The sequence below is a fragment of the Ascaphus truei genome, chromosome 4, assembly GCF_040206685.1.
Source record: "Ascaphus truei isolate aAscTru1 chromosome 4, aAscTru1.hap1, whole genome shotgun sequence".
Taxonomy (NCBI): Eukaryota; Metazoa; Chordata; class Amphibia; order Anura; family Ascaphidae; genus Ascaphus; species Ascaphus truei.
Window position 1 is genome coordinate 318,728,021 of NC_134486.1, and position 14,841 is coordinate 318,742,861.

Here is a 14,841-nt window from a genome sequence, read left to right on the forward strand (position 1 = left end):
GCGGTCACTAACGCCGTTGACAGGGGCTCAGGGGACGACACCCTCATGAGTGATTTGGAGGAAGAGGAGGGCGACAATGTGGTGTACCAGGTGGCCACTCCTGTGGCAGCCAATGTAGAGGCGGATGCATGGGCTGGTCCAGTAGCCTCTAGGGGACCTGGGGCATCCATGGAACAATGCCTGCTACTGGCTGCATGCCCTGTGATACCCGCCATTGCCGCCTCCACGACTAGTAGTCACGGTTCCAGAACCCGGGTGCCATTAAACAGCTTTGCCAAGTTCGTGCATGGCACCGATGACATCGATGGGTAACTGTTTGCGTTTGAGAATCAATGTTCATTGCACCACCTGCCAGAATCCAAGTGGGTAAGATACCTGAGCCCACTGCTGAGCGGAAAGGCACAGATCGCCTTCTGGGAGATCGACCGTGTCGACTCCGGCAATTATGACTATGTGAAGGCCAAGTTACTGGCCAGGTATGTGATCATTCCGGAGTCTTATCGCACCCAGTTCAGGGCTCTGGACAAAGGTGCAGGGGACATCTACGTTGAGTTCGATTCCCAGCTAACCCATCACAGCCATCGGTGTGTAGCCGGATGCGGAGTCACCATATTCGAGTGCGTGATTGACCTCCCTCATCCGTGAGCAGTTTCTGCTCCAATGTATACCAGAGGTGCAGGAGTGGTCATAGACCATAAGCCGGGAATGCATAAGGAGGCCGCCAGATGATTATGTGACCACGTGGCCACATTACTAGAAGTGCGCAATGGCTCCCGCTCCATTGCCGGTAACCAAAGTCCCCAGGGCAGCTGACTCACACCAGGCCGCCAAGTAATGGTGGAGCAAGTTAAGTGCCAGAGGTGCTGCAGCTAAGCCTGCAGAGTTTGTCCAAGACCACCCGTGCTACCAATACAACTGGCCAGGCCATCTGTGGGTGGACTTCCCCAACCCACCTCATTCCTGTAACCCCAATCCGGGACAACGCTCACAAGCAGTGAGGCCGATTGCCTACATAGTGTTGGCCCCAAAAGCGGAGCAAGAAGAAGCCATGCAGCAGGTAATAATAATAATAATAGCATGTTCTTGTATAGCGCTGCTAGTTTTACGTAGTGCTTTACAGAGACATTTTGCAGGCACAGGTCCCTGCCCCATGAAGCTTACAATCTATGTTTTTGGTGGTTGAGGCACAGGGAGATAAAGTGACTTGCCCAAGGTCACAAGGAGTCGACACCGGGAATTGAACAGGCTCCCCTGCTTCAAACTCTCAATGCCAGTCAGTTTTGTTTTTACTCACTGAGCCACTCCTCCCGGTCCTTCTCCATGTGCAGCAGTGAACCCAGACAGCAGTTCTAGAAGCAGCAGTCAGCAGCATGGAGGCAGGCACGTGTCGCAGCTATCGAGCTGGAGGCCAATGATGTACATCAACATTATTTGTGCTCGTGACCATAGGCAATCGGCAGGCGGCCGGCCTGATGGATATCGGCTATATGGTAACTCTGGTATGACCAGGAGTTCAGGGAGGTGGTTCAGGAGAGGACAAAACACATTGGGCAGCCTAGCCTGCCTCCAGGGGTGCGCCCGATCAGTTCCTGTGGCACCTTGGGCTCTTATACCGGGAACAAGCCCGGGGTGCTCTGGTCAGACCATGTGACAGCTAGTGGTTCCCAGGAAGTATAGCGAACAGTTGTTGCAGGCAGCCCATGCGATCATGCTTGCAGGGCATCAGGGGTTAACTCACACCAGAGCCTGGCTACAGCAAACCTTCTACTAGCCAGGAGCATCACAGGAGGTATCAGCGTTCTGCCACACCTGTGATGTCTGCCAGTGAGTATGCCAGTCGGATGCAAAGGCTTCCTTGAAACCGCTACCGGTTATCGGTGAGCTCTTCCAGCATGTAGCAGTAGATATAGTGGGACCGCTCATGATCCCTAGTCGCTCGGGGAAGTGCAACATCCTCACGGTGGTCGATTTTGTCACCAGGTATCCTGAGGCTATAGCTCTGTCCTTGATTGAAGTGCGTAAAGTGGTGGAGGCTTTGATTGGGATATTCACCAGGGTAGGTTTCTTGAGCGAGAGCCTAACCGATCAGGGGGCGCAGTTCATGTCCAAACTTCTCCCATGTCTTTGCGTGGAGTCAAATATCTCCGCACAGGCCCTTACCATTTCCAAATGAATGTATTGTGTGAGCGGTTCAATGGGACCTGGAAAAAAATGCTGCAAGCATTTGTGAAAGCTGAAGGGGAGACTGGGAAGCTTGCTTGCAGCACCTGCTGTTCGCGTATCGAGGGGTGCCGCAGTAGTCTACCGACTTTTTCCCCTTTGAGCTTCTGTATGGGTGTCGTGTCCGGGGACCACTCAATCTGTTTCGTGAGAGCTGGGAGAGGGATAATGCCAATACTGATGCCTCGGTGCTACAGTATGTGGTGGGCTCAGGGACCGGTTAGAGGAACTCATTGGGTTTGCACAGGCTAACCTCGAGGCAGCACACACAGGCAAAAGCGCTGGTATAATCATAATTCCCATAGTAGAGAATTCATCCCTGGGCAGCAAGTGCTTATTCTGAAGCCCACTCGGCAGAATAACCTACTTGCTGCCTGGGCCGGCCCGTACACGGCTCACCGGCGGATAAATGAGTGCAATTATGTGGTAACCTGGATCCAGAGACAGGTAGACACAGGACTTACCACATAAATATGCTCATGGAGTACCATACGATTGGGCTGGCAGCATTGGCTATGTGTAGCCCTCGCTGGGCGATTTGGCAAGCCAGGTTCTGCCCTATCTCCTTGGAGAAGCCCAGCAGGGAGGCTCAGTGGAGCAGGTGGGGATCAGTCCCCAACTCACGGCTCCTCAGCGGGAGAAGGCGCAAGAGATATTAGAGTTGTACATTGGTCCTCTTTATGGATAAACTGGGCAGGATCCAAAAAACCGGGGCTCATCAGCCCCTCCACAAGAACAGCACACAGGGTCTCTGCGCAGGTGTAGTGGAGCATTGAGGGGGAGGTTGTGGAGATTCTGGCCCCAGGGGTAATTGCACGGTGTCAGAATCCTTGGGCTTTGCCGGTAGTCTTGGTGCCAAAGAAAGTTGGGAACACCCCGTTCTGTGTGGACTACCGGCAGCTCAATGCTCAGACCGTGTAGGGTGCCTATCCCATGCCCCGCGTGGATGATCTCTTAGATGAACTCGCCGTGGCCATGTATCTGACCATAATGGCAGATCCCGTTGAACCAGGAGGTACAGGAAAAGTCCGTTTTCATCACCTTGAGTGGCTTGTATGAGTTTCAGTCATGCCCTTCAGGATGAAGAATGTGCCAGCCACTTTCAAGTGCCTGGTTAACCAGTTGCTGGAAGGGATGCAGGGTTATGCTAGGTCGTATCTGGACAACATAGCTGTGTTTAGTGATGACTGGGACACTCATATGGCTCATGTAGCAGCAGTCCTAGATATGATCAGGGAGACCAGCATTACACTAAAGCAATCCAAGTGCCAAGTCGGCATGCAAAGGTATTGTACCTCGTCCATCGGGTAGGCTGAGAACATCTCATGCCCAAGCCTGCCAAAGTGGAGGCAATTGTGGACTGGCCAGTTCCCCACACTGAGAAGCAGGTCCTCGCTTTTCTAGGTACCGCCGGCTACTATAGAAAGTTTGTGCCTGAGTACAGTGCCCTGGCCAAGACCCTGAATGACATAACAAGGAAGCAGCGGCTCCTGATTACAGCAAGCGGTTCCTAGTTGTAATGGTGTGCTCATCACAAACAAGGCGGGACCCCGGTACTGAGATGGGAATGGGTATAAACGCCACCCGCAGCCACGGGGGCACGTTTGGAGGGCGGACGGTCAGGCAGCCGGGTCAGGATTGGAGAGAGTAGAATGGTCAGGTACTTGCCGAGGTCTGAGGTAGGAGCCAGTAGAATGGTCAGTGTCCGTTTAGCCATGGTCAGGGATTGGAGCAAGTAGGAGCATAGAGGTCCGTAAGCCATGGTCAGGATTGGAGATATGCGGAAGGTCTGAGTTAAGCCGGGTCGGTAAGCCAGAAGTGAGGAGTCCAAAGTAATAGCCGGGTTGGTACACAGGAGGTCAATCTGCAAGAAGGAGCTAGGAGACAAGACAAGGCAGGACAAGGAACTAGGAAGTGGGAGAACAGCACTAACTGGAACTATGCTCAGCCAAAGTGCAAGTGGCACAGCTGAGCAAATATGGGAGAGCATGACCAATGAGAGAGGGGGGCGGATTGAAGGCACAGCCTCTGCAGAGGCATGAATAGGAAGAGAGACAATGAAGACAGGTGGGCATAATAAGAAGAGTTGACACGCAGCATGGGAGCGGTGCACACGCATCATGTGTGCGCGCCACGTGACGTTGATGCGTGTCGCAAGCAGGGGGCGGAGCAAGACTCTGCGATATCAGAAAAACTCCTGCTTGAGCGCGCGTGCGCTGTAAGAACAGCGGGGCTGCGCGAGACATCAGGTAAGGAGGGAGTGCGCTGCGGGGGACGTGCTCCTCGATTCCTTACACTAGTAAGGGGTCCGCACCCTTGTATGCTGTAGCAATATCAGAATCCAGGTTTAGAAATCTTGTCCCCTTTGTCTTGCTGTCAGCCTGCAGTCTCTATGCAGCTCAAGATATCTGTTTGTTCTCCAGGTCAGCCCATTTGTGGACTAGGGAAGTCTCTGGTCTGTCCTTCCTAAGTCAGCTCTAATTGTGAGCTCAGGAATTCTCCTCCTGTTTCTGGAAACAGGCTTTTTCTATAGTTCTAATCAGCCAGGTGGACTCTGGCTGATTGCGGATGTGCAATTAACCATCACACTGCTGGATTAGAGGCACGTTTCTTAACAGGGGTAAGTCCCTTATACAGTGTTCTTAAATCTTTATCCAACTAGATAATGTAGCTTTTGCAAGATAGTATTTTAACAACCAATGTAAGTCCACCATCATTGCAATTTCCACAATGAGAAATGACATCTAATTCATAAAGACATTTATTTCTGCCAAAATGTGAGTTGACTAACTGGGAGAAACCGGTCTTTTAATTTAGACTAGACCAGTTCCTTCAGACAACACAGGCATGGAAATATTTATGGAAGATGAAATGTTCCAGACTAAATGACTAGGCAATAAGAAATCCTGAATAGAAATTACTGTTTAATTGTATGCTATAACTTTTCTTTCCTGTTTTAAGCCCTAAATATTTCTTGTAGTTTAAGCGAAATCACTGCTTCTGATATTTTAGTACAGTAGGTGTATTTTTGTGAGTTTTTTCATCCATCGTTCAATTTTATTAATAGCCAGACTTGGTTAGCAACATTGTGTTGATCCCCTGTATACTTTCCGGATGCATACAGTATACCATATATATCTTATTCAAAGATTTTTGTCAAGGAGGTTTACAACCGAGGATGTAAAATTAACAAAAGGGCACTCATTGACATAAGAAGAAGAAGAATGTATCAATTATAGAATGTGGAATGTATTACCTATGGAGTTTGTTATAGCAGATTTAGTACAAGTACTTTTAGGTAGTTATTGGATATCAACTTTAAAAAAAGGCAATGTACAGTACAGTATCAAGGGATATTTTGAACAGGTTAAAATAGAAGGAATGTCATATAGTGAGATACTGTATGTAGGGCCATATTTACTAAATGGTGCAGAAAACACCTTGTGGCCCATTCACTTATGGCAGGGCACAGCATAAGACAAAAATACCCAATGCTATATCCAATGTGACAAAATACATTGTTAAATACTTCAATGTTAGTATTCTCATGAGAAAGGGTTATTTAGTAAAAAAAAAACCTTTGGCCATAGCGTTATAAGCCTGCAGCCACTTCACAGCATGACCAGTATGCAGGTCCTAACACTACCGGTGAAAATTCTCATTTACTTCTGCTGTGGAGGGAGAATAGCCTCAGTGGACCTGTCCTGCACAGGTACATGGAAAAACCTGCTACTTAAAAATGGGATGGGGTGAGCTTAAACCCTGGGAGGAGGGGCCACCAACGTTTAAGCAACTGATACCAGGTCAAATTGCTATCTAGTTAATGCTCAGATAAAGCAAGGATTTATTTTTGATTCTTTTGTTTGTCTTGAATGTGTCTGCTGGAGTGACAAAGAAAATAAAGCACTTAAATCAGAACTGGATGGTCAGGTGACTGCTTTACCCTAAAACGACAGTGGGTTTTAAGGATCCCAGGCAAGAACCCTTCAGACAAAATTTGTATTTTGTCACTATATACAGTATAGTGACAAAAAACAATTTTGTCTTGCAAATATGTATATATGTATATATCTCAAAAGGAGTGCTACTGAGCGTGGTCAAAGGTAACAAAAGACAAAAATGTTAAAGATGTAAAATTAACAAAAGAAGGAAGAATGTATTGACTAAAGAAGAAAGTGTTCTTTGCAATAATAAAAGTGAGAATGTGGAATTTATTATTAGTAAGAAGGGTTTATAATACTGTTTGTCTTTACTGGAATTTATTTTTGTTTGTTATTTCCTTAGATTTTTGTCCTCTGGATTAATATAATTATACTGTATCTCACCAAGGAAAGAATCAAAACGAACAAAAGGATATACAGTAATGTAAATCCATGAGGGATATGTATGCAAACCCCAGTCATAACAGTAGTACACAAACTGCATCTTATTTCTTAAAGCAAAACAAAAATACAGTAGAAAGCAATGAGACTTTATTTTGATAAATCTGATGCAGTTTGTTTGTACAGTTTGGGTTTTACTAGCTGGAGATTTTGATATACATATATTCCCCTATATTCCTTAGTTACTACAGTATGTAACAATGTAGATTATAGTACTGTACACACAGTAGAGTATATGGGGTTAGTATGATATATATATATATATATATATATATATATATATATATATATATATATATATATATATATATATATATATAGCAGATATATACTTTAGGTCATACAATTGTAATGAAGCAAAACATAGGCCCATTACCTATCTCTCAGATAAATAGTCAACTAGTGGGTGTAAATTTATGAAAGATAAACTACACTGTACCTATTTTGGTCCACATAATCTGAGACAGATTATGATTGATTTTGACAGAAACAGAAAGGAACAAAGAAGCAGATTTGATACATATTCAGGTTGCTGACATATGCTGTGGAGACACATTTCCGCAATATGCAGACTACGATGCAGCATCTGAATAATAGCAAAAGCCAAACAAATGCGCTGTTCATTGAAAACAGATGATGTTCTTAGTATTCTTTGGTCTCTTGAAGTCAGCAATTGGCCTATCAATTTTTGATCTAAGTGTACAGTACATTGAGTGTGGTACATCTGCCTTCCTTTAGCAAAAGTTAAAAAAAATCTTACCATAACCCTGGTTTACAAACAAATATAATAGTCTAGCATACTAGTATTCGAGATCTCTAGCTAAAAGGTTATGCTTTGTTATGGATTTTACATGTGCTGTATCATAGGAAGAGAAAAATGCATTTCTTCAAATGTGCGTAAAATAAAATTTCGAATTTCTCAGAAATTTTCTGTGAAAGGTCACAAAACTCAACATTTTTGGAAATATAATTATTTTCACCAAAATGGCATCATTTTTCATCAGAATTAAAGCCCGAGGTTATGGGCGAATCCCATGTCAGCCATCTTGGATGCATGGATTGACCCAACCCAAGCTGCAGCTAACAGATGTGACCAGAGCAAAAGTGATCCATAAGGAAAAGATTTATGATGTGAATTGTGATTTTTGTGAGTGAGGAACCGTACCTTTGTGCCGACAACTATTCTAAAACAAATCTGGGGCAATCACCAACAAGACCCAGGTACATGCTGAGTGCATGCTGCAACATTTCAGTGATATTTCTGCCGACAGACTAATGGCCCATCGGATTAACAGCGGGGCTCCCTGGCAGTCCCATTCAAACTGAATGTGACTACCAGGGACCCCTGCTGTGTTAATCCATGTGACTGCAGCCTCCTGGGGCATTCTGGGGAATGTAGTTCCCCTGCTGAGCATTATCCAACATGGCCACTGCAATTGCCAATGTCTGCACATGCGCCAGCTCCCGTAATTTCTGCCAGGATGTCTCTGCTCCTCTGCGCATCCGCAAAGCCTCAATGCGCATGCGCGACCAATTTACTATGGCGGCACCCTGTACAGGTATCCACCCTGGCTACACGTGGCCCGCTACCACTCCTGCAGCTGTAGCCCCCACCAGAGGTGTCCCAATAGCCGTTCCCCTCCCGCAGCCCAGAGGTAAGAGAGGGACCTGGCTATACAAATATACAGTATATTGATTATTTTAGCATAGTCATGCAGGAATGCATATCATATCTTATTAGACTGCTGGACGTGATGCTTTACTAGGCTGAGCAGTACCATGTTTTTTACATTTTAACTTTAGGAATGTGTTTATGTATTTAATAAATACATTTTATGTTTTTTGCCTTGAACCATGCATTGATTTTTTTTCACTCACAGTTACCTGGTGTTGTTGTGCAGCTCACCTGCTAGGCTTTCAGGATACTGAGTGTCCGCCAGTGTTAGTTGGGGAGTAACAGGACAGGCTTTAAGGATCTTCACAGTTCTTTATGGGTGCAGTTCCTCCATTTCCAGCAGACCCAAGCAGGGCTGAGTTCAGTTCCTGCAGGAAAGCCCTCTTGCACTCCCCCTGATAAACTGCAGTCTCAGGCAGGAGTATAAAACAAATTATGATACTTTATTCTTCATACAGCATACCAACATGTACACTCTTTTCTTCCTCTCTGGTCCCTGGAATCAACCCCCAGGGCTTGAGGTCCACTAGGTCTATCCTTTGCTCCCTTATTCCCTGGTGGACAAAGGGGTAGTATCCCACGCCCCTGAGGAGGGGAAGGAACATGGCCAGAGCCCGGCTCCACACTTTCAACAACTGCCTACATTTGAATCTGCAGCCCCATTTGTACCCAGGGGGAGGTCCTAGGTCTGAGCACCTGATAGGGCAGTACACAGGCCCTAGACCCACCCCCTGTCACTCAAGGTAGTTGTTTACTGGTTTACTGCTGCAGCAGCAAGGGTATAGATTAAACCCTAACACTGCCTGCGCTTGTACCAGGGCTTATGTGTTAGGTAGGGCAGATTAGTAGCCAAGAGGATACAATGCTACACTTGTTAGTTTAACCAATATATGTACTGTATATCTTTGGGAGTAAAGTTGTAGTGCTGTTTATTGAAGCTGAGACTGGCTTTTCCCTCCTGTTTCCTTCTTGGGAATAGGGAAAGCTTTGTGCCTATTTGTTTTTCTTTAAATATTGGGCTTGATATCACACATGCATCTGTAGCTGAGTACCGCCTCATATTGACCTTGAGCACCTGGCGAAGATCTCTTTTTTTCTCTTCCCCTTTTTATTTAACTTTTTTCCTTTTGAACATTTGAATTATAGCACAAGTCACACAAATGCGCTGTTTATTGAACCCAGATGAGGTGTTTAATATTCTTTGATCTATTGAAGTCAGCCCATCAATTTCTGATTTAAGGGTAAAGTGACTGTGGTACATCTGCCTTCCTTCAGCAAAAGTTAGGAAAAGTTTATCACAGCCCTGGTTAACAAACAAATATATTAGTACTTTCCTTTGCTGCTGGTGAAATTTCCTCTCTCCCAACCCCATGGTACCCTGTGTCATTTGCACTGTCCTTTGGATGAAAAGTTTTCTTAAAAGTTATATATATATATATATATTAATACATGGGATTACTTTTGAGTATAGGTTATTACAATTAAGTTTCTTTATAAAGATGGATAGATAGATAGATAGATAGATAGATAGATAGATAGATAGATAGATAGATAGATAGATAGATAGATAGATAGATAGATAGATAGATAGATAGATAGATAGATAGATAGATAGATAGATAGATGGATATAGAGATGGATAGATATAGAGATGGATAGAGATGGATAGATGGATATAGAGATGGATAGATATAGAGATGGATAGATATGGAGATGGATAGATATGGAGTTGAATAGATATAGAGATGATAGATATAGAGATGGATACAGTAGATATAGAGATAGATATAGAGATGGATACAGTAGATATAGAGATAGATATAGAGATGGATACAGTAGATATAGAGATAGATATAGAGATGGATACAGTAGATATAGAGATAGATATAGAGATGGATACAGTAGATATAGAGATAGATATAGAGATGGATACAGTAGATATAGAGATAGAGATAGATATAGATAGATATAGAAATATTTATAAAGAAACTTAATTGTAATAACCTTTACTCAAAAGCCATCCCATTTATTAATTTTGTAGTTCTACTTTAGGAAGTGATGTCCCAAACTGTACTCCGTATTATATGGTCTTACTAAGGATTTATGTAGTAGCAAAAGTATGTTTTCTCCCATTCTCATTGTATGCATAATAGTAAATTATTAGCCTGACATTATGTCTGACAATGAGAACTATAGCAAAACATGCTGTCTACAAACACTCCTGAAATCCTTCCTTTATCAATTATTTTATTAACAGAAAAGAAAATACAGCTCAAAACTCTATAGGCTAATTGACACAGTTAAAAATGAAATCTTAATCAATATGATCCCTAACTCCTAGAAAAAGAAGATGAGATATGTCAGTGTTTTCCAACTCCGGTTCTCAGGGAACTCCAATATGTCAGGTCTTAAGGATATCCCTGCTCCAGCACAGGTGACACAGTCAAAATGACTGAGCCAATGATTGACCTGCCTGTGCTGGAGCAGGGATATCCTTAAGACCTGACCTGTTGGGGTTCCCAGAAGACTGGAGTTGGGAAACACTGGGATATGTGAAGCATTGAACTAAATTATAAACACTGAGAATTAGGGGTAGTATAGAATGTACCCCCAAGAAGTTCACTCTGGGAGTATACCATTTAGCTTAAAACTTTATTTTTATTAACTACTAGCTAAAGTACCTTGCTTTGCTTGGGTTGAAGTAATACAAATTACTAATAATAAATTGAACATAGGTGTACAGTAATGACATTATTTTACTTGTGTGATATAGCTTTGAAACCCTGAGCTGCTAAGCTGGTTCCTGGCTGGAGCCATCTCCTGCTCTCCCCTCCCCTCCATCTCCTCTCTCCCCCTCCCTTGTCTCTCTTTCCCACATTCTCACTCTTCCCCCTTTCACTCCACCCATTCCTTCTTTATCTCCACATCCCCCTCCCCTTTTCTCTCTTCTCTCCCCCCCTTCTCTCTCTCACGCCTCTTATCCTTATCTCTCGCTCTCCCCTTCCTACCCTTCTCTTTCTCTCCCTCCCCAATGCCACCATTCACTCTATCTCCCTCCCCATTCTCTCTCCCCTCCCCATTCTATCTCTCCCCCTTCTCCCACTGCCCCTTTCACCCTTCAACCTTCTCTCTCCCATCCCTCTTTTCCCCTCACTTCTTCACTGCATTTTTCCTTTGATACCTTATGATATCTTCATTTATTTCCGCCTCTCCTCCACCATTCTTGCTTTCTCCTCACATTACAACAAACTTACTCTCTTTCTTTCTTCATCTGCTATCTGTATAAACCTTTTAAGTCTGACTCTCCCTATCTGCCACCAGGCTATGAGCATTGATGTTACGTGCCAAATACATAGCCTACCCGGTACAACTGGCTTTTTATATATATGGGAATCAGATGCAAAGACAGAGAAACCATTCACATACATGTTTTAAGCTTAGTGGGTATCATCAGTGTGAAATTGGTTGTACTGCTGGCTTTGCAGATTTTCAAGGTTGTAGGGTTCACCATCACGTTTTAAGTTATGTTGGGGGAAAACGACAACAAGAAACCTCCACCATATTGCATATAGCAAATAAAAAAATAATTTCTGAGCACACTTGTGAGCCTTGAAAATGGCAAAGCCAGCAGTACAACCAACGTCACACTGATGATACCCACTAAGGTTGAAACATGACTGTGAATGGTTTCTCTGGCTTTGCATCTGATTCCCATGCTGTGCTTTAAAGCTGTGTTAACAGCAAGCATTAGCTTATATGGGCTCCATGTAACAATGGTTTTTCAGGCAAAAGGTGACAGTGTGCTCATTTGCATGTCATTTCCCAGAATCCCTTGCTGCAGTGGAAACACTGTATGCTGGGTGATAATGGTGAAAGACAGGATTGCAGACCTGCCTAAGACATGTGAATGTGCTCACAAGAGTTCTTTTCTTTTTTTTTTTTGCTATATGCAATACGGTGGTGGTTTTTTTTTTGCCTTTTTCACCCACTATATATATCCACATATACACATACATATATATATATATATATATATACACATATGTACCAGCACCCCAGTAAGGAACAGTAACACCCACTAGAGAATGTCCCTTCTCAATGGTGATGTGGGTGTGCTGGTGACAGACCTGTTACATCTGTTGAAACACGGGATAGACCTCCTCAGCGTGCGTTCCGGTTAAACATCACCATTGAGAAGGGACATTCTCTAGTGGGTGTTTACTGTTCCTTACTGGGCTATCATCAGCCATATGGACTGTCATTTACATTCACCACTGTTGGCCTTTTTCCCCATATTATCTTGCTTGCTTGCTCCACATCCCCTTCCATATGTCACTTGCTTATTGCTGCTATCTGCTTGTACTAGATATATTATTGCTTTTTAATCACACCAGTTTACTACTAGTCCTTTTGACTACTCTGGTCATTTAATAAAATTTACACATATTGATTTTTCAACCATACGGAACTGGCGCTTCTGTTTCTCCTGTTTTCTGTTTACATTTGGTCAGTCTTGACCACACAAAAGCTTCACCTATTCCGTACAGACTGACACTATGCTATAATGAATTGATGCTCACATTATTCACTTGCTACACTTATTTAATTCTTTTTTTACACTACACATATTAATTTGCACATTTTAACACTATCATTCACTCACTAGCGCTACTAATTGTTTCTGTGTTTATATATATATGACAAAGTCTTTGGGACTTTCTGTCTTTTTTGTGTTGCTATATATTTTGTCCCGTAGCACGACTACACACCTTATTTTTGGTTAATATGTAGATTATGATCCATTATATTTTTGTCTCTGGTTGTGAACAGGTGCACACACTTACAGTAGGGTCCCGTTAGTATGCATGCACAGTTTCAGGTCTCTTGGTTTCATGATCTTGAACTAAGACAGACAGATACACAGGCTAGTTTAGTATAATAGATTTAAAATGTATCAATGTATTGTGTACACAATTAAAATACTTATTAATTGCAACCAATTTAATATCCAGAGGCTATGTAGGGGAAAACGTAGGTGGACAGGATATCTAATAATAAATGTCTTGAGGCTCTATATTTTATCCTTCCCAAAGTTAAATGACATAATATTTCGATATTTTGATATAAGCTATGCCTCCATTTATAGTTGGTAATAATGTGATGACCCTTGATTTTATTATAGAGTGGACACTAGAATTTAATTATGCAATATGAAGCCATTTTTGACCCCCAATATAGTTTAGTAACAATATAGTGAGACTAGATTGGAGGAAGAGCTGGTATTGCGAGGAGAGAAGACTATAAAGATCCCTTGTACCTATATAATATTTTAATCAGTCAGGCCTTGTTTGGTTCTTGCTCAAATATACTGTTTAATAATTAAATCTAAGTCTCACAATTCCCTCTATCTTTGTTCAATTGTGTTTTTGGCAATTAGTGTTCAAAATATTTATTCAGAGGTGCCCTAGGCCAGCCCAGCCCCTTCCCTTATTGTAGGTCTGCCCTAGAGTTAACATTCAACATCAAACACAAGACGTCTATGATGTTAGCACACCTATTAAAAGCCTAAATGGTTAAAACTCAGAAGTTCACTAATTGTCATGATGATGAAATAGTATATATACATAGGCATTGTCTGAAGTGGTGCCTATTTCCCCTTTCAAAGCTCTGTTTAGGAGCGAAACATACATCAGGCGTTCTGATGTCATAGATGCCTTGTGTTTGATGTTGAGGCTGTAGTCACAGACATACATTAGGGGAAGAGGCTGGGCAGTACCTCCGGATGAATGGCTTGTACACTGTTTGCCTAAAAAAGTATTGAGTAGAGATAGGTGAAATGTTCGCCAAAATTTAAATCTGACACGAATTTGCAGATTAGTTTCAGCCGGGAAAATCCACGGATCAGTCTCAAAAATCCAGATTCAAAAATTAATATCCATTTGCAGATTCTATCCCCTCAAACTTCCCTTCAAATAACATATGGTGAGACACCTATGCTCAAAAAGGAGCACACATTAGATACCTAGGAGATATACTTTACATATGTAGCCAGGTCACCTGATGGCTACGATTCTGCCCTTGGGCTGGCAGTAAGCCCTGTACAATCAGGTTGCCAGTAGTTGATATGGGGTTTTCCCCCTCCCTCCGAGGAGCTGCATTTGAATGACAGCGGGAGGCGATAACTGTCACGGAAGCTCGTAACAGGGTATAATATACTGTACACCAAAATATCTGGGTTGAATTGAACACGACTTAGATATAATAAAGAGAATGTATTCCTTAGATAGGTGAACACACAAGATAGTACAAATAACAGACAAGAAATAACACTTACTTAGGGATTGGGGTGATTAAGTAATCAGGTACAGGATTAGCAATTCATCAAGCATCAAGTAGTTGGTAAAATGGAAGACACGAAAAACACGAAGACACTGACTTTAGAGCTTACACTCGTTTATATGTAGTTCCACTCCTATACTCTGGCAAGGAGTGCAGTCATTGGAGAACAATTATCTGCACCCAATCCTTCCTTGCCACCTCACTTGAGGGGCACCGTAATACCTG